At 42.9% G+C, this 25,664-nt stretch overlaps 1 long non-coding RNA gene across 2 annotated transcripts; it reads left to right on the top strand.

Annotated features, from left to right (window-relative positions):
* The first annotated feature begins 666 nt into the window (after positions 1 to 666).
* On the top strand, positions 667 to 22,470 carry LOC139358603 (uncharacterized). Of its 2 annotated transcripts, none has more exons than XR_011613794.1 (5): positions 667 to 862; positions 4,862 to 4,997; positions 6,965 to 7,102; positions 8,750 to 8,861; positions 22,328 to 22,470. It is a non-coding gene; the product is annotated as an uncharacterized lncRNA (long non-coding RNA). The 2 variants fall into 2 exon arrangements; XR_011613793.1 differs by having other exon boundaries at positions 4,886 to 4,997; positions 22,328 to 22,465.
* Positions 22,471 to 25,664: the final 3,194 nt, after the last annotated feature.

Below are 25,664 nucleotides of genomic sequence, written 5' to 3'. Positions count from 1 at the left end.
GATTCCCCCGTCTCACCCCCAGATCCCCAGGAGAGTTCAGCACCGCCCTTGCTGTGGGTGTCACAGAGACCGATGCGGGTCCCTCTCCCCGGGAATGGGCGAGCCTGGGTCCAGTCCACAGGGCGCCTCGCAGGCGCTGATGCAGGATGGAGTTGAGGTGGGGACAGCGCTGGACCCCAGGGCCCCTGCCTGCCTCCTGGGAAGCCCGGTGACCCAGGCAGCCCTAGCGAGGTCCCCGGGCTCCCACAGGACAGATGCGGACAGTGTGGCCGGGGAGGCCCTGCTACCCTGGGGACTGTCCCTCCAGCCCCCAGCTTTCTGTGATTCTCTGGGCACCCTCTGCAGAGGGGCAGGGGATCCTGGATACCGAGGTGCCGAGCTTGAGGGACCCCAGAGCTTCGGCCAGGCCGCTTCCTTTGCAGGGTGAAGCTGAAGTTCAGAGGAGGGCAGGGGCAGGTCCCGGGGGCTCACCAAACAAAGGGAGCCTATCTCTTGGCTGGGGTCACAGGGAGCGCTCCTGTGACATCTTGGGCCCTAGAGCCAGGGAGGATGAGAGACTGGGGCCTTTCGTCGACCCCTGTGGCTGGGCAGAGGCTCAGCCTGTGCCACAACCCTAAACTGCGTCTGGCCCGTCCGAGCCGCGGGCCCTTTAAGAGGGGTGGTGCTTCAACCTGGCGGGAGGGACGCTGCCAGCGTGCATATGCCCGCGTGCACTTGCCGGCATGCATGTGCCGCCCCTACGGAAGCTGAGACTACACTTCCTGTGAGGCCTCGGCAGCGGCGGCGGAGCAGCCTGGTCAGAGAGAGCTTCAGAGAAGCCGTGGTGGGTTCGGCGTGACGGTGGAGGGGGAGGCGAGTCTCGGTAAGTGTCCGGGGCATGGACCCCACTGGAAACCCTCTGGACCTCCCTGCTCTTTCCCGGTCACTCCCTGCTTTCGGGCCCTGACTTATTCTGGGCATCTGGGCCCAAGTCGTCCGCATGGAGGCGGTTGTGGGGTCCTGGCCTTGGCAGCGTCCGCCCTCCTGCCGCCCCTTGGCCCAGAGCCCCGGCGGTGACGCGCGGGTCCTGGGTCTCTCCGAGCCCCATGGGCTTCTGAGCTGGGGTCTACGGTTATTTTTGATGCCTCAAGACCTTTAGCAAGAAACCTGGCCAGAGCAGGGGACATTGTGTAGTTTCAATTCTTTGAGGAGTGTCCGGCTATTTCGCTGTTTTCCATGGTGTGTATCCTAATTTTCAGTTCCACCTACAGTGTATGAGTTCCCCTTTCTCGAAAACCACACTCGCATTCCTATGTTTTTCTTTTCGTTTGTTTTGTTTTCTGAGACACAGTCTTGCTCTGTTGCCCATGCTGGGGTGCAGTGGCGTGATCGCGGCTCACTGAAACCGTTGTCTCCTGGGTTCAAGCAATTCTCCTGGCTCAGCCTCCAGAGTAGCTGGGACTCTGGGCACCAGCCACCACACCCAGCTAATTTTTGTATTTTCAGTAGAGTCGGGGTCTCACGACATTGGGCAGGCTGGTCTCAACCTCCTGACCTCAGGTGATCCACCCGCCTTAGCCTCCCAAAATACTGGGATTACAGGCCTGAGCCACAGCTCCCTGCCCCTCCTATTTTTAAAAGTTTTTTTTAGGAATATTCAATAAGTGTGAGATTATGTGCATGTGGTTTTGAATTACAGTTTTCTGATGAATAGTTAATTTTGAGGATCTTATATCGTATCTGTTGTTCTTTTTTATGACTGTACAGAATTGTCTGTTCAGGTTCTTGGCGAAATAGTTGATTGGATTCTTTTGCTGCTTTATAGTGTTTTCTGTGTACACATTAGATGACAACTCGTGAATTACAAGATTGCCTGAAATTTTTGGCTAATCTATAGGATGCTTTTATTATTTGTAAAGTAATTTGTTTTGAGATGCAGAGACTTTTCAGGTTGGTATAGTCCCATATGTTTGTTTTTGCATTTCATGCATGTAATTTTGGTCACCCATATAAGAAAATATATATCAGTGACAAAGCATTTAGTTGTCAGTGAGGTTTTTCTTCAAAGGTGTTTGTTTTCCTCTTTGCAAAGATGAGCAGAGATTCAAGTAACCAAAAATACATGTTCATCCTGTGTTTTAAAAACTTTTTGTGGTTTATGGTCTTTGGCCTTCAGTTTGGGGGAGGGGGTTTGGTTTTTCATAGGTCATGTAAAATAAGGGTCCTATTTCTTGCTTCTGCATCCGGATATCATTTTTCTCAAATGTATTCATTGAGCAGACTCTGCCTTCCACATTGTGGTGTTCTTTATGAAAGTCAGTTGACTATGTCCATATTTGTGTTGATCATGTTTTTGCTCTCCCTGTTTTTTTCCACAGTTCTAGGTATTTTTATTTATGCAAGTACCATATTTCTGCTGCATGACTACAACTTGGCAGTGTAATTTGATATTGAGGATTGTGGGTTCTCACTTTGATTGTATTTCTGAGGGTTCCTTTAAATATTCATTGCCTTTGTGGCTCTCTGTGATTTTTAGCAATATGTATTTATTGCTGTTAACTTTATTTCACAATACAAAGGTCTATAATTAGGGGTACATTTTCATACATATAGATGGGGTAATGATCAAATCAGGGTACTTGGGAGCTCTATTCCCTCACACAGGTTATATTTTTGTGTGGAGAGAACATTCAAAATTATCCCTTCTTGCTCTTTAGAAAAATATAATATTGTTAACTCCAGTCACCGGGGCTGAGGAGAACATTCAGATGTATTCCTTTAATGTTAAGATAACTTTGTTTCCATAACCAATCCTTCCCCATTCCCCCTCTAGCTCCCAGACTGTGGTAATCAATATTGTGCTTTCTACTTCTTTAAGATAAACATCTTAAGATTTCACGTGAGTGGTATCATGCAGTGTTTGTCTTTCTACGCCTAGCTCATTACATTTAGCATAATGTTTTCCAGGTTCATCTGCTTGCTCTAAGTGACAGTGTTTCATTGTTTTGATGGCTGAAGAATATTCCCTAGTGTATGTATATGAGAGTTTCTTGATCTCTGTATCTGTGGATGAACAGGTGGGTTGAATGATACCCAGTAGTGGGACTGCTAGATGGTTTGGTGTTTCTTTTTTTTCCTATTTGCAGGACCCCTCAACTGTTTTTTATAGCGTTAATAATAATTTACGTTTCCACAAACAGTTCCCCTTTCTGGAAATTCATACCAGGATTTTTTTTTTTTTTTTTTTTTCCTCTGAGACAGAGTCTAGCTCTGTCACCCAGGCTGGAGTGGAGTGGCCGATTTTGGCTCAGTGCAAGCCCCACCTCCCGGGTTCATGCCATTTTCCTGCCTCAGCCTCCCGAGTAGCTGGGACTACAGGCAGCCGCTACCACGCCAGGGTAATTTTTTGTATTTTTAGTAAAGATGGGGTTTCACTGTGTGAGCCAGGATGGTCTTGATCTCCTGCCCGCGTGATCCACCCGCCTCAGCCTCCCAAAGTGCTAGGATTATAGGCATGAGCCACTGCGCCCAGCCTAGGAATTGTCTTTTTAAATACTTTAATTTTTTTGTAATGTTCATTCTAGTTGGAGTGAGATAAATTCTGAGTGTGGTTTTGATCTACATTTTTCTCATGAGTAGTAATGTTAACCCCATTTTTGTAAACATTGGGTCAGTTTCCTGTGTTCTTTGCAGAAATATCTACTCAGGTCATTTGCCCAATTTTGATCTGTGTTTTTTTCTGTTGTTTTGTTTTTTTTGCCAGCTGGCAGTGTTACTAGCTTGTACATTTTCAAAAACAACCCCTTATCCACTGTATGTTTGCCCAAACTTTTCTTATAATTTTCAGTATGCTTTTTCATTTTGTTCATTGTTTTCTTTGTTGGGCACAAACTCTTCAGTGACATGGTCCCACACGTGTAGAATTTCTTGGTTAGCTGTGCTGTTGGTTACTAATCAGGAAAAAACAAAATTGCTACCAAAGCAGTCCATTGTCAATGATTTTTTTCCTTGTATTTTTGTTACTTTTTGAAAACCATGAGCATACATCCAAGTTGCCCTAAATATACACACACCAGAGGTTGTCTTTATAGGAGCCTTATGGTTGCAAGTTTGGTGTATAATCTTTAATCCTTTTGAGTTGATTATTGTGTATCTAGTACCATAAGAGTCCTGTATTGTATTCCATATGGATATCTAGTTTTGGAAACCTTCCCCATTGTGTCATTTTGCTGGTGTTTTGAAACATGTGTTCACTCTGTAGAATTTTGTGTTGATTCTTGAGCATCCTCATTTTTCTCACTGGTCTGTGTTTCTCTGTGTATGCTAGTAACATATGGGTTGGTTAACCAGGGATTTTCTAATAATTAGAACTCAGAGAATGTGATGCATCCCATATGGTTTGTATTTCTCAGGATAGCTTTGGAAATTCAGCATGTTTCACATTTTCACATACATTGTGGCATTATTTCTATTTCTTAAAACACTATTTGCCATATACTAAATGTATATGATCAGAGGGTACAAGGAAGATTTTGATACATGTATATGTTGAGTAATGATAAAATCGGGTTATTTAGCATCTCTTCACCTCATATAGTTTTTATTTTTTGAGTGGTAACAACATTCAGAATCTTTCCTTCTAGCTACTTTGAAACATATGACACATTTGTGTTAAGGCTAATCACCCTGCTATGGAATAGAAGACCAGATTTGATCACTCTCATCTGAGAGTGACTTTGTACCCATCACTGATTCCTTCCCAGACCACCTCTACCTCCCCTGCAGACTCTGGTGACCCCTATTGAACTTGTTACTTCTAGGATGTAAAGTTCTTTTCAGTCTACATCCCTGAGATAACATGGCATCAGTCTTTCTCGACCAGGCTCATTCATTGGATGTTCTCCAGGTTTCGTCATGTGGCTGCAGATGGCAGGATTTTCCAAAGCTTTGTGGCTGAAACATATTCTGTGGTGTATCTATACAGCAGTTTCCTCATCCCTGCAGCTCCGTATGCACAGGTAGGTTGGTTCTGTACCTTGGCCACAGTTACAAGTGCTTTAGTACCCCTGGGAAGGCAGATAGCTCTCTTCAACCTAGGATTTCAACTGCTTTAAATGTGGAACCACTGGTGTGGCTGCTAGCTGACGTGGTAGATGTACTGTGAATTTGTTCAGGAATCTCTAGCTGTTTTTCAGAGTGTGTATACTAATTTACATCCCCACCAATAGTGTTTAAGAGGTTACCATTCTATAAGTCTATACTGGATGTCACTTTCCAAAAATCTGTGTTTTGTTTGTTTTGGGTAGTATTCATTCTGAGTGGAATGAGACGGAATCATAGTGTGGTTTTCATGGACATTTTTGTGAGGATTAGTGATGTCAATAAAGTTATTTGAGAAATCCCCACATTGCTCTCCATGGTGTCCAAACTAGTTTTCATTTCCACCAACAGCCGACCAGCATCCCTTTCCTCCTGTGCTTCACTGCCATTTATTCTTGTGGACTGTGTCACAATCGTCATTCTGACCAGTGTGAAATACTATCTCATGGGTTTTTTGCTTTACATTTCTCTGATGATTACTGAGGTAGAGAAATGTTGTCCTGTCTGTTGGTTGCTGTAAACCTTCTTCTGAGATGCTTGTTTTCATGCCCCTTGCCCTTCCTTCATTGAGTCTTTGTTTTGCTGATTTATTTGCTTAAGGTCTTTGAGGTAGATCCTGGATATTAGACTTCATCAGATGCATACGTGGAAACATTTTCTGCCACTGCGTAGGCTGTCCGTTTACTCTGTTGGTAATTTCTTCTGCTGTACAGCAGCCCTTTTGTACATTAGGCCCCACTTGTCAATAATTGTTTTAGTTGCACTTGCTTTTTACACATTTTGTAAAAGAACACCAAAAGACACAACGAAGAAGGGGGAATCTGCTTAATAAATTGTTTTAAAAATTGGATATCCCTATATAAAATAATAAAATAGAATCCCTATTGTGTAAAAGGCACAAGAACCAACTCAAAATTAATTAGAGACTGATACACAAAGCAGGGACATAGGCATATCCGTGCTGTGCCAAATCCTCTGTCAAGAAGGGTATTTCCTAGGTTCTCCTGCAGGCTTTTCATAGTTTGCAGTCTTGCATTACATCTTTCATTCATCTTGAGTTAGTTTCGGTACACAGTGAGACACAGGGGCCCACTGCCTTTCTTCTGCAACTGGCTAGCCATTTATCCCAGCACCATCTACTGAGAGGAGGGAATCCTTTCTTCAAAGCTTAGTTTTGTGGATTTTGTTGAAGATCAGATGGTGTTAGGGGTGCGGGTTTACGTCTGGGTTCTCTAATCTATTCCACTGGTCTGTGTGGAAGAGGGTCCCTAACTTTTCAATGGAATGTAAAATCAGGAAGTGTGACACAACCGGTGTAGTTTGTATTTCTCAGCGTTGCTTTGGAAATTCAGGGTGTTTTGTGGTCCACATGAACTTTAGCATTGCATGTTTACATATTTTTTAAAAGGTTGTCCATACAGTAATGGCATACAATGGGGGAAGTTAGAGCGGGGCATTTTGGTTAATGCAGATACAGAGAAATGTTAAAATCAGGATATTTAGAATCTCTGTTATCACAAACTGTTGTTAATTTCTTTGTGATGGAAACATTTGGAATTTTGCATTTACAAGACTCTCTATTATCACAAACAGTTGTTAATTTCTTTATGGTGAAAATATGGGAAATCTTTTCCAGATTTTGTGAAAAAGGTGTGATGAAGTGTTAATTTACTCTAGTCACTGTGCTGTGGAATAGAGAGGAACAATTCATGCCTCTCATCTAAGTGTAACTTTGTACCTATTTCTGATCCCTGCCCATCCCCCCTCTTCCCTCCAACCTCTGGTAACCAGTATTGTGCTCTCTAGATTTATGCAATAAAGCCTTTTATTTTGGATTCTACATGAGTGAGATGTGGCAGTGTTTTTCTTTCTCTGCCTGGTTTAGGTCATTTACCATAATGTCCTCCAGATTCAACAGTATGGCTCCAAATGATGACATTTCATTCTGTTTTTCTGGCTGAAGACTATTCTATTTGTGTACATCTATCACAGTTACATTATCCCTTCATCTGTGGCTGGACAGGTAAGTTTATTCTGTATCTTGGCAGTTGTCAGTAGTGCTGCAGTCCACATAGGATGGCAAATATCTCTTGCATGGACTGATTTCTTTTGCCCTGAAAGTATACTTAATGGTAGAATTGTCAGATGAAGTGGTAGTTGTAGGTTTAATTTTTGGAGGAACCTCTCACTGGTTTCTGTAGTTTGTATACTAATTAACGTTCTTACCAAACGAGTTGCTCTCTGGAAATTTACACCCACATTTGTGTCTGTTTTAATGTATGTTATAACTTTGATAACATCCATTTGAATTATAGTGAGATGATGTATGTGTTGTTTTGATCTTTCTCATGATTTGTGATGCTATCCAAGTTCTTAAACTTGTTTTCAATGTTATGTCTTCTTTGCAGAAATGTCTGTTCATGTTCTTTTGACCCATTTTGTTTGGTTATTAGTTTCTCATTTGTGTTTTTGCTAGTAAGTAGTGTTAGTGGCTTAGACATTTTGAAGACAACCTTTTGTCAGATGTATGTTTGCCGAAACCTTTCTTGCAAACTTCAGGATGACTTTTTAATTTTTTTCATAGTTTTTTTTTTTTTTAATCTGCTTGGGCACAAACTCTAGAATGGGATGCATTCCCATGTGTGTCTGTTTTCTTGGTTCCCTGTGACGTAGGTGACTGATGAAGAAAAATAAAATCATGTCCGAACTAATCCATCACCCATGAGTTTTCCCCCTGTATTGTTTGTTTGGTTTTGGCACAGTGTGAACACAGATCCACATTGACCTAAATATACCCACACTGTATGTCTTCTCTTTGAGGGAGCTTGATGGTTTCAAGTTTTGTGTATTAGTCTCTAATTCATTTTGAGTTGATTGTTGTGCCTTTTACACAATAGGGATTCTATTTTGTCATTTTATATGGGGATATCCAATTTTTAAAATAATTTATTAAACAGATTCCCCCTTCTTCATTGTGTCTTTTGGTGTTCTTTTACAAAATGCGTATACTACCAAGGAGTTTGGGTTTGTGATTGAGCTCCCTCATTCTGTCTGTTGGCCTGGGTGTCTTGGTTAATGCCAGTCATCTGTTGTTTAGATAACTAGCTTTTCAATATAATTTCAAATGGAAGACAGTGATGCGTCCCACATACTTTCTATTTCTAGAAATGCTTTTGAAATTTAGGGCATTTCATGGTTCCATGTTAATTTTAGCATTGTTGGCATCCTTTATTTATTTATTTATTTTTTTAAAGAAATTGCCCTAAAGTATATGTATATAACTAGAGGATGCAGGGGCCATTTTGATATAGGTACCCCTAGCATATTGATGAAATCACAATATTTTGCATCTGTGAAGTCCTCTAGGTATTTTATTTGTCTGTGGAGAGGATATTCAGAATCCTTTCCAGCTATTTGGAAAATTCACTACAATATTAACCTTAATCACCCTGCTATAGAAGAGAAGGGTAGGATTGAGTTCAGTTTTCTAAGTGTAACTTGGTAACCATTACCAATTCCTACCCAGGCCCCTCTTCTCCCCTGCCTCTGGTAACCACTGTTGAACTTTCTACTTCTATGAGGTCAGGTGTTTTAGATTCCACATAGGCGAGATTATGCAGTATATGTCTTTCTCTGCCTGGCTCATTTCATTTAACATAATGTCCCTCAGGTTTTTCCACATGGCTGCAAATGACTAGATGTCACCCATTTCTATGGTTGAAGAATACTCCGTTCTGGATGCATGTTGCAGTTTCCTCATCCCTTCATCAGTGAATGAACGGGTAGGCATATTTCCTATCTTGGCTATTGTGAGTACTACAGTACACAGGGCAAGGGAGGTATCTCTTCCACTTAGGAATTTCATTGACTGTAAATGTACAGCCGGTGGTGGGAAGGCTAGATGAAATGGAGTTTTTACTTTGTTTGAGGAACTTCTAGCTATTTTTGCTAGAGTGTGTACCAATTGATATTCCCACCAAGAGTGTAGGAGAAGAGTTTCCCCTTCTGCAAGTCTATACCAGTTGTTTCCTTTTCAAACTTGTATTTTTGTTTTCAGTAACATTCATTCTATGTGTATGGAAGTGGTATCTCACTGTGGTTTCCCTTGACATTCTCGTGAGGATTAGAGCTGTTGGGAAACTTTTTCTTTTACCTATGAGTGAATTGCTCATCTACTTTTCAGACATGTCTGTTCAGGTCCTTGGCCCAGACTTAGCTTGGGTATTTGTTTTTGTTTCTGTTTTTGTTTTCTCCCACATCATAGTGTTAGTTTCTTGCACATATTTTGTAAGAACCCCTTTCAAAGACAGGATTTTCCATAATTTTCTTTCAGTCTTTGAGGTGCCTTCTCTTCTGGTTCATTGTTTTCTTTTCCCTACATAAGATCCAATGTTTTCTGTAGTCCCACATGTTTATATATTAGTGGTGGCTTTTGTGTACAATTAAAAACAGTGAAAAAGGTTGCAAGCCATGGCATTGTCTATGGGTTTTTTCCTTCTAATTTTTCTTTTCTTTTTCTTTTTATATTTTACATTTTGCAAATTGTGTGCATAGATTAGTCTTCTAAAATATATGCTCACCCTATGTTTCCTAAGGGAAGTAAGTGGTTTCAAAACTGAGTTTAAGTCTTCAGTGTAATTTACATGCATTCTGTCCTATTTCACTGTTTTTCAAGTGGTTATCCAGTTTCCTCAAAATCGTTTATTGAGCTGACTTTTCTTTTCCCATTGTGTCATTTTGTGTTCGTTTGAAAACTGTGTTCACTGTGTATATACATTTGGGTGGCACAGGGGACTCCGTCATTCTGTCCATTGGGTAGGCTCTTTTTCTGCCAGTAGCAGATTGTTTGGATCAATATAGGTTTTAGTTGTTTCATCTTTTTGCCCACTTAGTACCTTTAGTTTCTTGTGTGTGTTAGATAATGATTCCTTTGACATACATAATTTTCTATAATTTTATCCCAATCTTTAGGATGCCTTTCCTTTTGGTTCATTGTTTTCTTCTTGTTTAGAAATTTTAAAGTTGTCCTTTGTCTATCATACTTATATTTGCTTTTGTTGCCAGTGATTTCTGTGTCCCATTGGGAAATAAAAAGACATGGTGAAGCCATTGTATTGTGTATGTGTATATTCTCCCTAATTTTTTCTTTTTGCAACTGGTGTGTACAGATTCAAGTTTCCCCAAAATAGACACCCTGTGTTTTTTACCTGGGAGCTGTTTTAATTTCAAGATTAGACTTAAGTGTTCATTTTATTATGTGTCGATATTTGTGTATTGTGCAACATAAGGTTCTTCAGTCCTTTGCACATGAATATCCAGGTTTCTCAACCTGAGTACCTTTGGTGTGTTTCTGAAAAATGTGTTTACTGTATATAATTTTTGTCTGATTTTCTGCCTCCTTCATTTGGTCCATTTGGTTATCTTTCTGTGTTTATGCCACTAATGGATGGAGAGGGACAATGTAAGTTTTATTTTGTTTTCCTGTGTGTGTGTTTTTCTTTTTCTTTTTCTTTTTTTTGTTTTTGATCTTTCAACCTTGATTTTCTAAAAGAATACCTACTTTTACTGTGATTAACAGTATTATGAACATAGTACCAGTAAGGTGGTTCATCGATTTAGAATCTCTTTCTCAATAGGGGTAAATTTTAGTGAAATAATAGAGATAACAAATACATTTAACAGAAGAGAGCTCTTATAAACAAGTAAGTTCCAGTATAAAAAAGTTCAGTAGGCCAGGCGTGGCGGCTCACATGTGTAATCCCAGCACTTTGGGAGGCCAAAGCGGGCAGATCACCTGAGGTCAGGAGTTTGAGACCAGCCTGGTTAACATGGTGAAACCCCTCTCTACTAAAAATACAAAAATTAGCCGGATGTGGTGGTGCGCAGCTGTCTTACCAGCTACTCAGGAGACTGAGGCAGGAGAATAGCTTCAACCTGGGAGGCAGAGGTTGCAATGAGCCATGATCACGCCATTGCACTCCAGCCTGGGGGACAGAGTGAAATTCTATCTAAAAAACATAACATAACAAAACAAAAAACAAACAGAACAAAACAAAACAAGACAAAAAAACTTAGTAAACAAATGTCACTTAAACTGTGTAAGAGTTATAAAGTGGTTAAACGTCCCCCCCAAAATTTTGGAGGGCTACTTAAGATCATTATCTGGACTGAGACACAGAGAATACTACAGACAAATAGGACATGTGGGTATAAAAGTAAAAGTTATAAATATTAGAAGCCATTGTGTCAACACATTAGTATGTCATGACCAGATATCCTTTATGGCAGGAGTGCAAGTGAGATTCAGCATTTGCAAATCCTGTAATACTGTTAAGCACATTCACAGAGTTAATGAGAATGCCATGTGTTCATGATCGTGTATGTGAAAAGACACTGTCAGGATTCTACAGCATGGTATATTTTTAAAATTTCACAAAATCAGAATTGCTGTAAAAATGTATAAAATATGAAATGGATTTGTACAGAGAAGATATAATAAGACCACAATTTTAGAAAATTATGTGTAACAGTATGAAGAGGTCAGTGATTCTTTAATCATTTGATAAATTGAGCTTGACTTCTATGTAGCTACTATCTGACTGTGCATAGAGATAAAACTGATTGCAAAGAAGAATAAACAAAAATATCCATAAAAATCTGAATATCAAAAATAACTTTTCATGTATTTTAAATACTTGGAAATCGAAAGTGTGATGTTGATTCATAACTAGACTGAGAGAAAAATGAAGCACAGAATTCAGAGAACAGAATGAAACATATATGGAAATGTTCTGTAAAATAAAAGCAGCAGTGGTAACAGAGGAGATGTAGGCTCTGAGTGTCTCATTGGAGACTGAAGTCCACAGATATGCAGCAAAGCCTTTGTCTCCCTGTTGTTTTTGCCTCCTACTGGTCATGTGCTTTCACACATGGAGAGAGGACATTTAACCTTTGAGCCAGGGCGTCATTTGCTGTTGTCTGGTGGGTGAGCTTTTTGCTGGCATACTCCATATTGTTACATGTTCTTGGGACCCACAGGATTAGTCTTGGTCATCTAAGATGTTACATCTTATCATCTTAAGGTATTACTGACTTTATCACCTTCAACCGACTCCTATTTATTCTTTGAAATAACCAGGTCCACACATTGTTTTGGTAATTCTTTCAGTTGGTGATTCGCCTGGTGTAGCACTATTTGAGAAACCTCTTCTCAAATGACCCACAAGTGATAAGAGGCTGTGAACAAACAGTTCACAGGAGGGACCAACCACGTGCAGACATGGAGTGGGTCATTTCAAGGTGAGGTGGTCAACCTGTACCCTAAACTGGCACAGACAGGAGAAGCCACAATCCTTTAGAGAGAAAAATTGCAAAGTATAAATATCCTTTGTTAAGAGAAATAGAGACCATCTTCAGAGGTTGTAATAGTATTAAAATGTGTTCTCATTGTTCAGCTCCCACTTATGAGTGAGAACATGCAGTGTTTGGTTTTCTGTTTCTGTGTTAGTTTGCTGAGAATGATGGCTTCCAGCTTCATCCATATCCCTGCAGAGGACTTGATCTTATACTTTTTTATGGCTCCATAGTATTCCGTGGTGGATATCTAGCACATTTTCTTTTTCTACTCTATCATTGATGCACATATGGGTTGGTTCCATGTCTTTCCTATTGTGAAGAGTGCTGCAGTAAACATCCGTGGAGCAGATAGTGCTCAAAGCAAGAGGAAACTCTGAGCATGATGAGCTTGAAACATGATGGGGTTCAGGCAAGATGGAGCTCTGAGCAATATGAAGCGCAGAGCAGATGTTGCTCAGAGTAAGATGGAGCTCCAAGCGTATGGTCTCAGAGCAAGATGGAGCTCAAATCAAAATGGAGCTCCGAGCAGATGGTGCTCAGAGCAAGATGGAGCTCAGAGTGACTGGAGCTCCAGGCAAGAAGAAGGTTTGAGCAGATGGTGCTCAGAGCAAGATGGAGCTTGGGGTAATTGGAGCTCTGAGCAAGAAGGATCTTAGAGCAAATGGAACTCTGACACATGGGGCTTAGAGCAGATGGTGCTCAGAGCAAGATGGAGTTCAGAGTGATTAGAACTTTGAGCAAGATGAAGCTCAGAGCAGATGGAGCTCTGAGCAGATTGTGCCATAGCAAGATGGAGCTCAGAGTAGATGGAGCTCTGAGCAAGCTGGAGCTCAGAGAAGATGCAGCTCTGAGCAAGCTGGAGCTCAGAGTAGATGGTGCTCAGAGTAAAATGGAGCTCTGAGCATTTGGTGCTCAGAGCAAGATGGATCTCAGAGCGATAAGAGCTCCAAGCAAGATGGAACTTGGAGCAGATGTTGCTCGGTGTAAAGTGGAGCTCAGAGCAGATGGTGCTCGGTGCTCAGAGCAACATGGAGCTCAGAGTGATTGGAAGTTAAAAACATTGCTCTGTAGGATTGGAGCTCTGAGCAGATGATGCTCAGAAGCAAGATCGACCTCGGAATAAATGGAGCTTTGAGCACAATGGGGCTTGGAGCAGATGCACCTCTGAGCAAGATGTAGCTTAGAAAACATGTTCCTCACAGTAAGATGGAGTTTGAGCAGATGGCGCTTAGAGCAAAATGAAGTTGAAAGCAATTGGAGTACTCAGCAAGATGGAGCTCAGAGCAGATGGTTCTCTGAGCAAGATGGAGCTTGGAGCAGATGAAGTTCTGAGCAAGAAGGAGCTCTAAGCGAGTTGGAACTTGGAGCAAATGTTGCTTGGTTTCAGATGGACTCAGAGCAGATGGTGCTCAGAGCCAGATGGAGCTGAGAGAACATGCTGCTCACAGTACGATGGAGCTTCAAGCAGATGGGGCTCAGAGCACAATGGAGCTGGAAGTGATTGGAGATCTCAGCAAGATGGAGCTCCAAGCACATGGAGCTCTGCGCAGAGGATGCTCAGAGCAAGAAGGAGTTTGGAGTGATTGGAGCTCTGAGAAAGATGGAGTTCTGAGCAGTTGGTGCTCAGAGCAAAATGGAACTCAGAATCATAGCTCTGAGTTAGTGTAGTAAGAATTAGGAAGTGTATATGTGAAGCAATGAGCTTTACAGTCAGTGTGCTTTTTATTATCTTTATCACCATTAGAAACAAATCAGTTTCCCCTAAGTGCTGTTCCTATATTTAATGTAGTTACCAGTACCTAAACTATAGAAGTTTTTGATTCATTTTTCTCTTCATCTTTATAAGAAGTGTGATAATGGCAAAGCTTTTTTTTCTTTTGAAAACACAATTCTGAGATCAAATAAAACAGTTGACAACTTTGAAACTTAAAGGAAATCACTAGAATGTAACATATATAATGTTCCTGCTGCCTCTTACCACATTATGTTCAAGGAAGATGATTCCAATCACAGGAATAATTCCTCTTGTTAAATGTATTTCCTGGGATCTTTTCCAATTTTACACTTCAAGATTTTTGATGTAATGAAATCGATTGCAACCTGATTGCTTTCTATTTCTCCTATTTTATAGTTAGTCAATGCTTAGCCATTTTTTCTTCTAGGTTTTTGTTTTGTTTTGTTTTGTTTTTTAAACTCTTTAATCTTCCTGTAATTTACTTTGGCTTGCATCAGAAGATGAGGTTGTAAATTGCAGTCACCCTAGTGAGTTTCCTAAATGCCATTTATTGCTTGCGATTCATTTTACAGCCAGTGATTAACAGTTGAATTAGTACTGTTCCAACAGATCATACCTCTTATCTTGTTTACCTCTGTTCCAGTGCCCAGCCAATAGAAGGTAGCCAATATTTATTGAAAGTACATGAGAATGGTTTTAATATGTTCGCTTTGTTTTTGAATCTCCCCAGCACCTAGAAGTGTAGCACACAGTGGGGTCTTTAATCTTCTGATGAATTAATGAGCTGAAAGATCTGACACTAGGGGACTGCAGTTTTGCTTTTTCTCTGCAACCAGAATGACCTTTTAAAAATTATTACCATGTCACTTTTTAGCTTACCATCCTTTAATGGCCTCCCATTTTGTTGAGACTGAACCCAAGTTCCTTACTGGACCTCTGACCTCGTCTTTGACAGTCTCTGATCTCGTCACTCTGGTCCCTCTCTCTCATGGTGCTGAAGCTGTTATTGGAAAGGGGTCCTGATCCAGACCCCAAGAGAGGGTTCTCGGATCTCACACAAGAAAGAATTCCAGGGCCAGTCCATAGACTAAAGTGAAAGCAAGTTTATTAGGAAAGTAAAGGAATGAAGAATGGGTACTCCGTAGAGCAGCCCCGATGGGTGCTGGTTGCCCAAGTTTATGGTTATTTCTTGATTATATGCTACACTAGGGTTGACATTTGTAAACTGCTATGGCACTGGTGGGAGTGTAGTAGTGAGGACAACTAGAGGTCACTCTCATCGCCGTCTTGGTTTCAGTGGATTTTGGGCAGCTTCTTTACTTCAACCTATTTTATTAGTAAAGTATTTATTACCTGTATCGTGTACCGACCTCCTGTCTCATCCTGTGACTAAGAATACCTAAACCATCTGGGAATGCAGCCCAGGAGGTCTCAGCCTCATTTTACCTAGTCCCCATTCAAGATGGAGTTGCTCTGGGTCAAATGACTGGCAATGCCACATTGACCTTTTTTTTCCTGTTCCCAGAACATTCTAAGCTCTTTGCTTGTTTTGGCCCAGGCCTTTGCACTGGCAGTTTCCACTGCCAGGAATACTGTCCTGTGACTTGTTACTATCACCTATGTCCAAGCTGAAACATGACCTCCTTGGGTTCTCTTCCTGACCACCCTGTCTGATCCTGACCCCTATCCTACCCCATCTGGCTGGTTACTCTCTGTCACATTTCCCTGTTTTATTGTCTAATCAGCACTCATTGATATTTGACTTTATAAGTCCATTTACTCATTTGTTGTCTGTCTTCTCCACTAGAACATAAGCTCCCTGAGGGCAGGGATTTTGTCTGCTCTGGATGATGTCTGTCTCCCTCTCAAAGGCCAACACATCTTGTGCTGTTAGAGCAGAGATAGGCAGCCTTTACAAGATCTATGAGATCCACCTGATCTGACTGAGTCTCAATTCCCCATAATTGTATCCGTTTTTATCTCCTATGCCCCATATTGTCCCCATTTGTGCTCCCACTGAAAGAATATTTAAGTGCTTTCCAGAAGCTGGAGGGGGTGGGGTGAGGGAGGATGCTGTGGGAGAAGACACTGTGAACCAGACCAAGGCCACATAGCAAGGGCCTCATATGCATATTAAGAATTTGGTTTCAAGAGCAATGAGAAGACAGATTTGCATGGTGAAAATAGAGTCCTGCTTGTAGAGAATAAAGGTGTGGGAAGATTGGGAGGAGACACAGGGAGAAAATCTGGAGGCTCTTCTGTAAATGGAGATGAGAGATGCAGGGTACCTGGACTTGGTCAGTAACAGTACAGATGGAGGAAAGTATGTGGATTCAAGAGACATTCAGAAGGCAACAGTTGTAGAGAAAAATGTTTGTTTGTTTTTGAGACAGTCTGTCACTCTGTTGTCCAGGCTGGGGTGCAGTGGTGCGATCTCGACTCACTGCAACCTCCGACTCTTGGGTTCAAGCGATTCTCATACCTCAGCCTTTGGAGTAATTGGGACTATAGGCACCTGCCAACACACTGGGGTAATTTTTTGTATTTTAGTGGAGACAAGGTTTCACCATGTTGCTCAGGGTAGTCTTGAATTCCTGAGCTCAGACAGCCCACCCAACTCAGCTTTCCAAAGTGCTAGGATTACAGGCATGAGCCACTGTCACCCAGGCTGGAGTGCAGTGGCCGGATGAGCTGAATTGACTTTATTTTTCATTTGCAAAATATTTATTGAGGATCGACTCTGCACCAGGCAGTGGATTATCAATGGTGAGGAAAGAAAAGTCTCTTAGGGCATTCTATCTAGTGTAGTAGAGACACATTAATGAAACAACCAGAAAAATAAATATAAATGGAAAATCTGAATAAGTTACAAGGAAAAATGCTAAGTGTTATGAGAATTTATGACAGCGAGTCCTCATCTAGCCTGGGGGAGATTCAAGGAAGTCCTTCCTTGGGTCATTCTGAAGGATGCATTTGAGTTAGCCAGATGAAGAAGAGAGGGTAGGAATCGGAGTGAGGGAGGCCTGCCGGAAAGAGGGAACAGCATGAACAAAGGCTTGAGCTGGAGGAATATTGGCCATTTGGATAAACTGAAGACCAGCATGGCTAAGGAAAGAAAAGAGAAGAATGGCAATGAGCTTAGAGAGGTTGCAGGAAACAATCAGCATGATCAAAGTTTTATAGGTCATATAAATGATCTTGGTCTTTTTTTTTTTTATTATTATTATACTTTATGTTCTAGGGTACATGTGCACAAAATGCAGGTTTGTTACATATGTATACATGTGCCATGTTGGTGTGCTGCACCCATTAACTCGTCATTTACATTAGGTATATCTCCTAATGCTATCCCTCCCCTCTTCCCCCCCCCTCCACAAAAGGCCCCGGTGTGTGATGTTCCCCTTCCTGTGTCCAAGTGTTCTCATTGTTCAATTCCCACCTATGAGTGAGAACATGCGGTGTTTGGTTTTCTGTTCTTGTGATATTTTGCTGAGAATGATGGTTTCCAGTTGCATCCATGTCCCTACAAAGGACATGAGCTCATCCTTTTTTATGGTTGCATAGTATCCCATGGTGTATATGTGCCACATTTTCTTAATCCAGTCTGTCATTGATGGATATTTGGGTTGGTTCCAAGTCTTTGCTATTGTGAATTGTGCCGCAATAAACATATGTGTGTATGTGTCTTTATAGCAGCATGATTTATAATCCTTTGAGTATGTACCCAGTAATGGGATTGCTGGGTCAAATGGTATTTCTACTTCTTCATCCTTGAGGAATCGCCACACTGTCTTCCACAATGGTTGAACTTGTTTACAGTCCCACCAATAGTGTGAAAGTGTTCCTATTTCTCCACATCCTCTCCAGCACCTGTCATTTCCTGACTTTTTAATGACCGCCATTCTAACTGGTGTGAGATGGTATCTCATTGTGGTTTTGATTTGCATTTCTCTGATGGATAGTGATGATGAGCATTTTTTCATGTGTCTGTTGCGTGTATAAATGTCTTGAGAAATGTCTGTTCATATCCTTTGCCCACTTTTTGATGGGATTGTTTGTTTTTTCTTGTAAATTTGTTTGAGTTCTTTGTAGGTTCTAGGTAGTAGCCCTTCGTCAGATGAGTAGATTGCAGAAAATTTCTCCCATTCTGTAGGTGGCCTGTTCATTCTGATGGTAGTTTCTTTTGCTGTGCAGAAGCTCTTTAGTTTAATTAGATCCCATTTGTCAATTTTGGCTTTTGTTGCCATTGCTTTTGGTGTTTTAGACATGAAGTCCTTGCCCATGCCTATGTCCTGAATGGTATTACCTAGGTTTTCTCCTAGGGTTTTTATGGTTTTTGGTCTAACATTTAAGTCTCTAATCCATCTTGAATTAACTTTTGTACAGGGTGTAAGGAAGGGATCCAGTTTCAGCTTTCTACTTACGGCTAGCCACTTTTCCCAGCACCATTTATTTAATTGGGAATCCTTTCCCCATTTCTTGTTTCTGTCAGGTTTTTCAAAGCTCAGATGGTGGTGGATGAGTGGTATGATTTCTGAGGGCTCTGTTCTGTTCTGTTGGTCTGTATCTCTGTTTTGGTACCAGTACCATGCTGTTTTGGTTATAGTAGCCTTGTAGTATAGTTTGAAGTCAGGTAGCATGATCCCTCCAGCTTTGTTCTTTTGACTTAGGATTGTCTTGGCGATGTGGGCTCTTTTTTGGTGCCATATGAACTTTAAAGTAGGTTTTTCCAATTCTGTGAAGAAAGTCATTGGTAGCTTGATGGGGATGGCATTGAATCTATAAATTACCTTGGGCAATATGGCCATTTTCACGATACTGATTCTTCCTATCCATGAGCATGGAACGTTCTTCGGTTTGCTTGTGTCCTCTTGTATTTCATTGAGCATGGTTTGTAGTTCTCCTTGAAGAGGTCCTTCACATCCCTTGTACGTTGGATTCCTAGGTATTTTATTCTCTTTGAAGCAATTGTGAATGGGAGTTCATTCATGATTTGGCTCTCTATTTGTCTGTTATTGGTGTATAAGAATGCTTGTGATTTTTGTACATTGATTTTGTATCCTGAGACTTTGCTGAAGTTGCTTATCAGCTTAAGGAGACTTTAGGCTGAGATGATGGGATTTTCTAAATATACAATCATGTCATCTCCAAAGAGAGACAATTTGACTTCCTCTCTTCCTATTTGAATATGCTTTATTTCTTTCTCTTGCCTGATTGCCCTAGCCAGAACTTCCAATACTATGTTAAATAGGAATAGTGAGAGAGGCCATCCTTGTCTTGTACCAGTTTTCAAAGGGAATGCTTCCAGTTTTTGCCCATTCAGTATGATATTGGCTGTGGGTTTGTCATAAATAGCTCTTATTATTTTGAGATATGTTTCATCAATACCGAATTTACTGAGAGTCTTTAGCATGAAGAGGTGTCAGATTTTATCAGAGGTCTTTTCTGCATCTATTGTGATAATCATGTGGTTTTTGTGATTGTTTCTGTTTATGTGATAGATTACCTTTATTGATTTGTGTATGTTGAAGCAGCCTTGCATCCCAGGGATAAAACTGACTTGATTGTGGTGGATAAGCTTTTTGATGTGCTGCTGGATTTGGTTTGCAGTATTTTATTGAGGATTTTTTTATCAGTGTTCATCAGGAATGTTGGCCTGAAGTTTTCTTTTTTTGTTGTATCTCTGCCAGGTTTTCATATCGGGATCATGCTGGCCTCATAAAATGAGTTAGTGAGGAGTCCCTGTTTTTCCATTGTTTGGAATAATTTCAGAAGGGATGGTATCAGTTCCCATTTGTACCTCTGGTAGAATTCGGCTGTGAATCCAGCTGGTGCTGGGTTTTTTTTGGTTGGTAGGCTATAAATTACTGCCTCAATTTCAGAACTTGTTATTGTTCTATTCAGGGATTCGACTTCTTCCTGGTTTAGTCTTGGGAGGGTGTATGTGTCCAAGAATTTATCCATTTCTTGTAGATTTTCTAATTTATTTGTGTAGAGATATTTATAGTATTCTCTGATGATAGTTTGTATTTCTGTGGAATCAGTGGTTTTATCCCCTTTATCATTTTTTTATTGTGTCTATTTGATTATCTTCTCTTTCTTCTTTATTAGTCTGGCTAATGGTCTATTTTGTTAATCTTATCCAAAAAACAGCCCCTGGATTCGTTGATTTTTTGAAAGGTTTTTCATGTCTCTATCTCCTTCAGTTCTGCTCTCATCTTAGCTATTCCTTGTCTTCTGTTAGGTTTTGAATTTGCTCTTGCTTCTCTACTTCTTTTAATTGTGATGTCAATTTTAGATCTTTCCTGCTTTCCCCTGTAGGCATTCAGAACTGTAAATTTCCCTCTAAACACTGCTTTAGCTGTGTCCCAGAAATTGTGGTAAGTTGTGTCTTTCTTCTCACTGGTTTCAAAAAACTTATTTATTTCTGCCATGATTTTGTTATTTACCCAGTAGTCATTCAGGAGCAGGTTGTTCAGTTTCCATGTAGTTGTGTATTACTGAGTGAGTTTCTTAATCCTGAGTTCTTATTTGATTGCACTGTGGTCTGAGAGACTGTTTGTTATGATTTCCGTTCTTTTGCATTTGCTGAGGAGTGTTTTACTTCCAATTATGTGCTCAATTTTAGAATAAATGTGATGTGGTGCTAAGAAGAATGTATATTCTATTGATTTGGGGTGGATAATTATGTAGATGTCTATTAGATCCCCTTGGTGCAGAGCTGAGTTCAAGTCCTGAATATCCTTGCTGATTTTCTGTCATTGATCTGTCTAATATTGACAGTGGGGTGTTAAATTCTCCCACTCTTATTGTGTGGGAGTCTAAGTCTCTTTGTAGGTCTCTATGAACTTGCTTCATGAATCTGGGTGCTCCTGTATTGAGTGCATATATATTTATGATAGTTAGCTCTTGATGCATTGATCCCTTTACCATTATGTAGTGCCCTTCTTTGTCTTTTTTTAATCTTTGTTTGTTTAAAGGCTGTTTTTTTCAGAGACTAGGAATGCACCCCTGTGTGTTTTGCTTTCCTTTTGCTTGGAAAATTTTCCTCCATCCCTTTATTTTGAGGCTACTTGTGTCTTTCCACATGAGATGGGTCTCCTGCATACAGCACACCAAATGATCTTGACTCTATCCAATTTGCCAATCTGTGTCTTTTAATTGGGGTATTTAGCCCATTTGCATTTAAGATTAATATTGATATGTGTGAATTCGAGCCTGTCATTATGGTGCTAGCTGCTAATTTGGCCCATGTGATGATTCAGTTTCTTCATAGTGTTGATGGTCTTTACAATTTGATATGTTTTGGCAGGGGCTGGTACTGGTTTTGCCTTCCCATATTTAGTGCTTCCTTCAGGAGCTCTTTAAGTCATACCTGCTGGTGACAGTATCTTCAGCATTTGCTTGTCTGTAAAGGGTTTTATTTCTCCTTCACTTATGAAGAAAAAACTGTGGGAAAATGACATTTATGTTTTTCTTTCCTAGAGAGCATAGGTCTTCCTTCCTCCAACTTTTTATTATACATCACCTATACACATATATGTAAATACATCTATATAATCAATTTATAGTATCTACTTGAGTATTGAATATGAGATGGTACTGAGATTTAGCAGGGTCAGAATAACATGAGAAGCAAAATCAGAAATGATCACGATAACACTGTGAGTCATGTCTACTTTGTATATTCTTGACGTTCAAAATTAATAAATTACTTTTTAACTTAATAACTAAACCAATTACAACTTTTTTGTAAATTATAAAAGGGAGTCTTTCTTGTCATCTTCATTGATTATATACAATGTTACCACTACTGAATTTTAAGTAATATTAATATTAACATAATAAAATATCCTATATTTAGTCTTACTATCCCTCATTTTTATTCGTGTTTATAGTGGAACATCTGTTTGGCTGAAATTTTAAACTGCCTGCACTAAAATAGGCTAACAAATGTCATTTAACACTTAGTATAACTGAAAGTACTAAGTCTAAAAATTTGTCATAATAAAATAAGGTGATATTTACATCACTAAAAAAAACTACATAAGTTGTATAAACATAATTCATTTTTTTTGTTTAAGTGGGTTATATAATATTTTATTTATTTATTTTCATGTTCTTTTTTTCTGTTTCTTTTTTTTATTATACTTTAAGTTTTAGGGTACAGGTGCACAACGTGCAGGTTTGTTACATGTGTATACATGTGCATGTTGATGTGCTGCACCCATCAACTCGTCAGCACCCATCAACTCGCCATTTACATCAGGTATAACTCCCAATGCAATCCCTCCCCTCTCCCCCCTCCCCATAATAGGCCCCGGTGTGTGATGTTCCCCTTCCAGAGTCCAAGTGATCTCCTTGTTCAGTTCCCACCTATGAGTGAGAACATGCGGTATTTGGTTTTCTGTTCTTGCAATAGTTTGCTGAGAATGATGGTTTCTAGCTGCATCCATGTCCCTAGAAAGGACACAAACTCATCCTTTTTTATGGCTACATATTATTCCATGGTGTATATGTGCCACATTTTCTTAATCCAGTCAGTCACTGATGGACATTTGGGTTGATTCCAAGTCTTTGTTATTGTGAATAATGCTGCAAAAAACATACGTGTGCATGTGTCTTTATAGCAGCATGATCTATAATCCGTTGGGTATATACAGAGTTATGGGATGGCTGGGTCATATTAGCACGGTCCTGGCCCTGCCCTGCCTTGGCCCTATGCTTTCCTGGCCCTGCCTTGCCTGCCCTGGTCCTGCCTTGGCCCTACTCTAGCTTTGACCCTGCGCTGGCCCTACTTTGGCCTTCACCCTAGCCTTGCCTGGGCACTGTGCTGGACCTGGCCATAGCACAGACCTGGTTGTGGCCCTGGCCCTGCCATGGCCCTGTCCCAGACCCTAGCCCTGCCAGGTACCTGTCCTGGCCCTGCTCTGGGCCTGGCTTTGTCCTTGGTTCTTAGATGACCCTGGCCCTGCCGCTGCCACTGCCCTTGCCCTGGCACTGGCCTTGGACATGTCCGTGGTCCTAACCCCGGCCCTGCCCTGGAGCTGTCACTGTCTTGGCCCTGCCTTGGCCCTGGCCCTGGCCCTGGCCCTGCCACAGCCATAGACCTGCCCTGGTTGGTCATGCCCTGCCTTTACCCAGTGCTACCCTGGGCCTGCTCCACCCTGCCCTGGCTCTGCCCTGATTTTGGCCCCGCCCTGACCCCGCCTTGGCCCTCACACTGGCCCTAGTGCAAACCTGGTCCTTGCTCTGGCCTTGGCCCGGCATTGACCACTGCTCCTGACCCTGGTCGTGCCATGGCCCTGGCCCTGCCAATGATCCTGACAGTCCTGGCCCTGGCCATGTCTTGGCCCTGTCCTGGCCCTGGCCCTGGCCTGACCCTGGCCCTGAAGTGTATTTGAAGGTATCCTGTCCCTGGTATAATCTTGCTCTGCCTTCGCCCGTCCCTCTCCTGGCCCTACCATGGCCCTGCCCCTTCCCTATCTCTGCCCTGGTCTTGTGCTTACCCTGAGCGAGAACTTGACCCTGCCCCAGCCTTGTCCCAGACCTGGCCATGGCCCTGCCCCTGCCCTTGGCCGGCGCTGGCACTGGCATGGACCCTGGACCTGGCTCTTGGCTACTTAAGGCCATACCCTGGCCCAGTCCTCCTCCTGACCCTGTCCTGGCCCTAATTTGCCCTGGCCCTACCCTGGCATGCTATTCTGGCCCCACCCCTGACCCTGTCTCTGTCCTGGCTCTAGCCAAGTTGGCCATGGCCGTGTTCCTGACATTGCCCTTTCCTGGTCCTGGCCCTGGCCCTGGCCCTGCCCCGGCACTGCCCCGGCCCTGGTCTGAACCCCGGCCCTGCAATGGACCTGCCTTGGCCCTGCCTATACCCTGCCTCTGGCCCTACCTCTGCCCTGGCCATACCCTTTGCTCTGGCCTGGACTCTGATCCTGGTCCTTGTCCTGTCCCAGCTGTGGTCCTGGCCCTGCCCTGCCTGTACCCTGTTCTATCCTGGGCTGGCCCTGCTATTGCCTGGTCTTGCTATTGCCCTGCCATAGTCTGCCTTGCTTGTGCCCTAGATTTGCCCCGGCCTTTGCTCTTGTCTTGGTTCTAGCACTGAGTCAGCCCTGGACCTTCCCTGACCTTGCCTCAGCCCTGGCACTGCCCTGGCCTTGCCTTGGCATTTGCCCTACTCTCTCTAATGCCTGGCTCTGGTCCTGCCTGGCACTGCTCTTGTTCTGTCCTGGCACAGCCCTGGCCCTGGCCCTGGTCCTGCCCTTATGCAGGCCTGCCCCTGCCACTGCTCTGGCTTTGACCTGGACCTTGGCCATACAGTGACCCTGCCTTGACCCTTTCCTGGCCCTGGCCTGGAACGTGGCCTTGCCAAGGACTCGCCCTGGCTCTGTCATGGCCCTGGCGTTTTCTTGGATTTGGATGTGCCCTGTCCCTTATTTGCCCCGGCCCTTCCCTGGCTCTGCCCTTCCACTTCTCTGGGGTAGGGGGACAGGGTCAGGACCAGGCCAGGGCAGGGTCAGGACCAGGGTAGGGCCTTGGTAAGACCTGAAGATGGGAAGGGCCAGGGCAGTGGCAGGGCCAGGGAAGGGTGTTAAGTTGAGGCTCTTAATGCTACCACCCCTCGCATCTTCCTCTAGGCTTTTGTGGCTTTGCCCGCCCAGCTGCTCTGTGCCAGGAGGAGGAGGAGACACCTGGAGCCTGTGACACCACGGCTTGCCTCGCTGAGGGTGGGTGGCAGTGACGGAGACTGCAGCGTGCTGGAACGGTAGGAGAGTGACCACGCTAGGAGGTCAGGCGGCTGCAGCCAGGGTTGGGGGTGAGGCTTACAGCGATGGCCGGGCTGCGGCAGTGGCCAGGTGGTAGAAGCCTTGTAGGGTGGGCTGTTGCATTGGCAATGGGCCTGGCTTTGCCCTGCCACTGCCGTGGACCTGGGCCTGTACTGCCCTGCGTTGCCCTGGCCCTGCCCTACTGTTACCTGGACTGTCTCGGCCCTGCCCTGCTCCGATCCCATCCTGGTTTTGCCTTTTCACTGGCCTTTCCCTGAACCTGTGCTGGCCCGGCCTTGGCTCTGGCCCTGCCTCTTGTCCTGACCCTGGTCCTGTTGTGGCACTGGCCCTGCTAGTGGTCATGGTCCTGCTCCTGTTCTGGCCTTGACCTGGCCTTGGACGTGTCCTGGCCCAGATTTGTTCTGGCCCTGCCTTGGCCCATCCCTGCCCTGGCCCCACCGTGGCCCTGCCTGTTGCGCCCCCTCCTGGCACTGACTTTGCCCTGTCATGGCTCAGTGGTGCCATTGACCTGCCTTACACTGCCGTGGTTGTGCCCTGGCCCTGCCTGGCACTGGCGTCTCCCTGGACCTGCTCTGACCCTGCCTTGGCCTTTGCCCTATCCTCACTATGGCCTGGCCCTGGCCTTGTTCTGGCTTAGCCCGGGCCCTGGCCCTAGCCCTGGTCCTACCGTATCCCTGGCCTTGCCCTTATCCAGACCCTGCCCC

The sequence above is a fragment of the Macaca nemestrina genome, chromosome 15 (assembly GCF_043159975.1).
Source record: "Macaca nemestrina isolate mMacNem1 chromosome 15, mMacNem.hap1, whole genome shotgun sequence".
Taxonomy (NCBI): Eukaryota; Metazoa; Chordata; class Mammalia; order Primates; family Cercopithecidae; genus Macaca; species Macaca nemestrina.
Note: the sequence above shows the minus strand (reverse complement) of the source record. Positions and strands in the feature narration are given on the sequence as shown.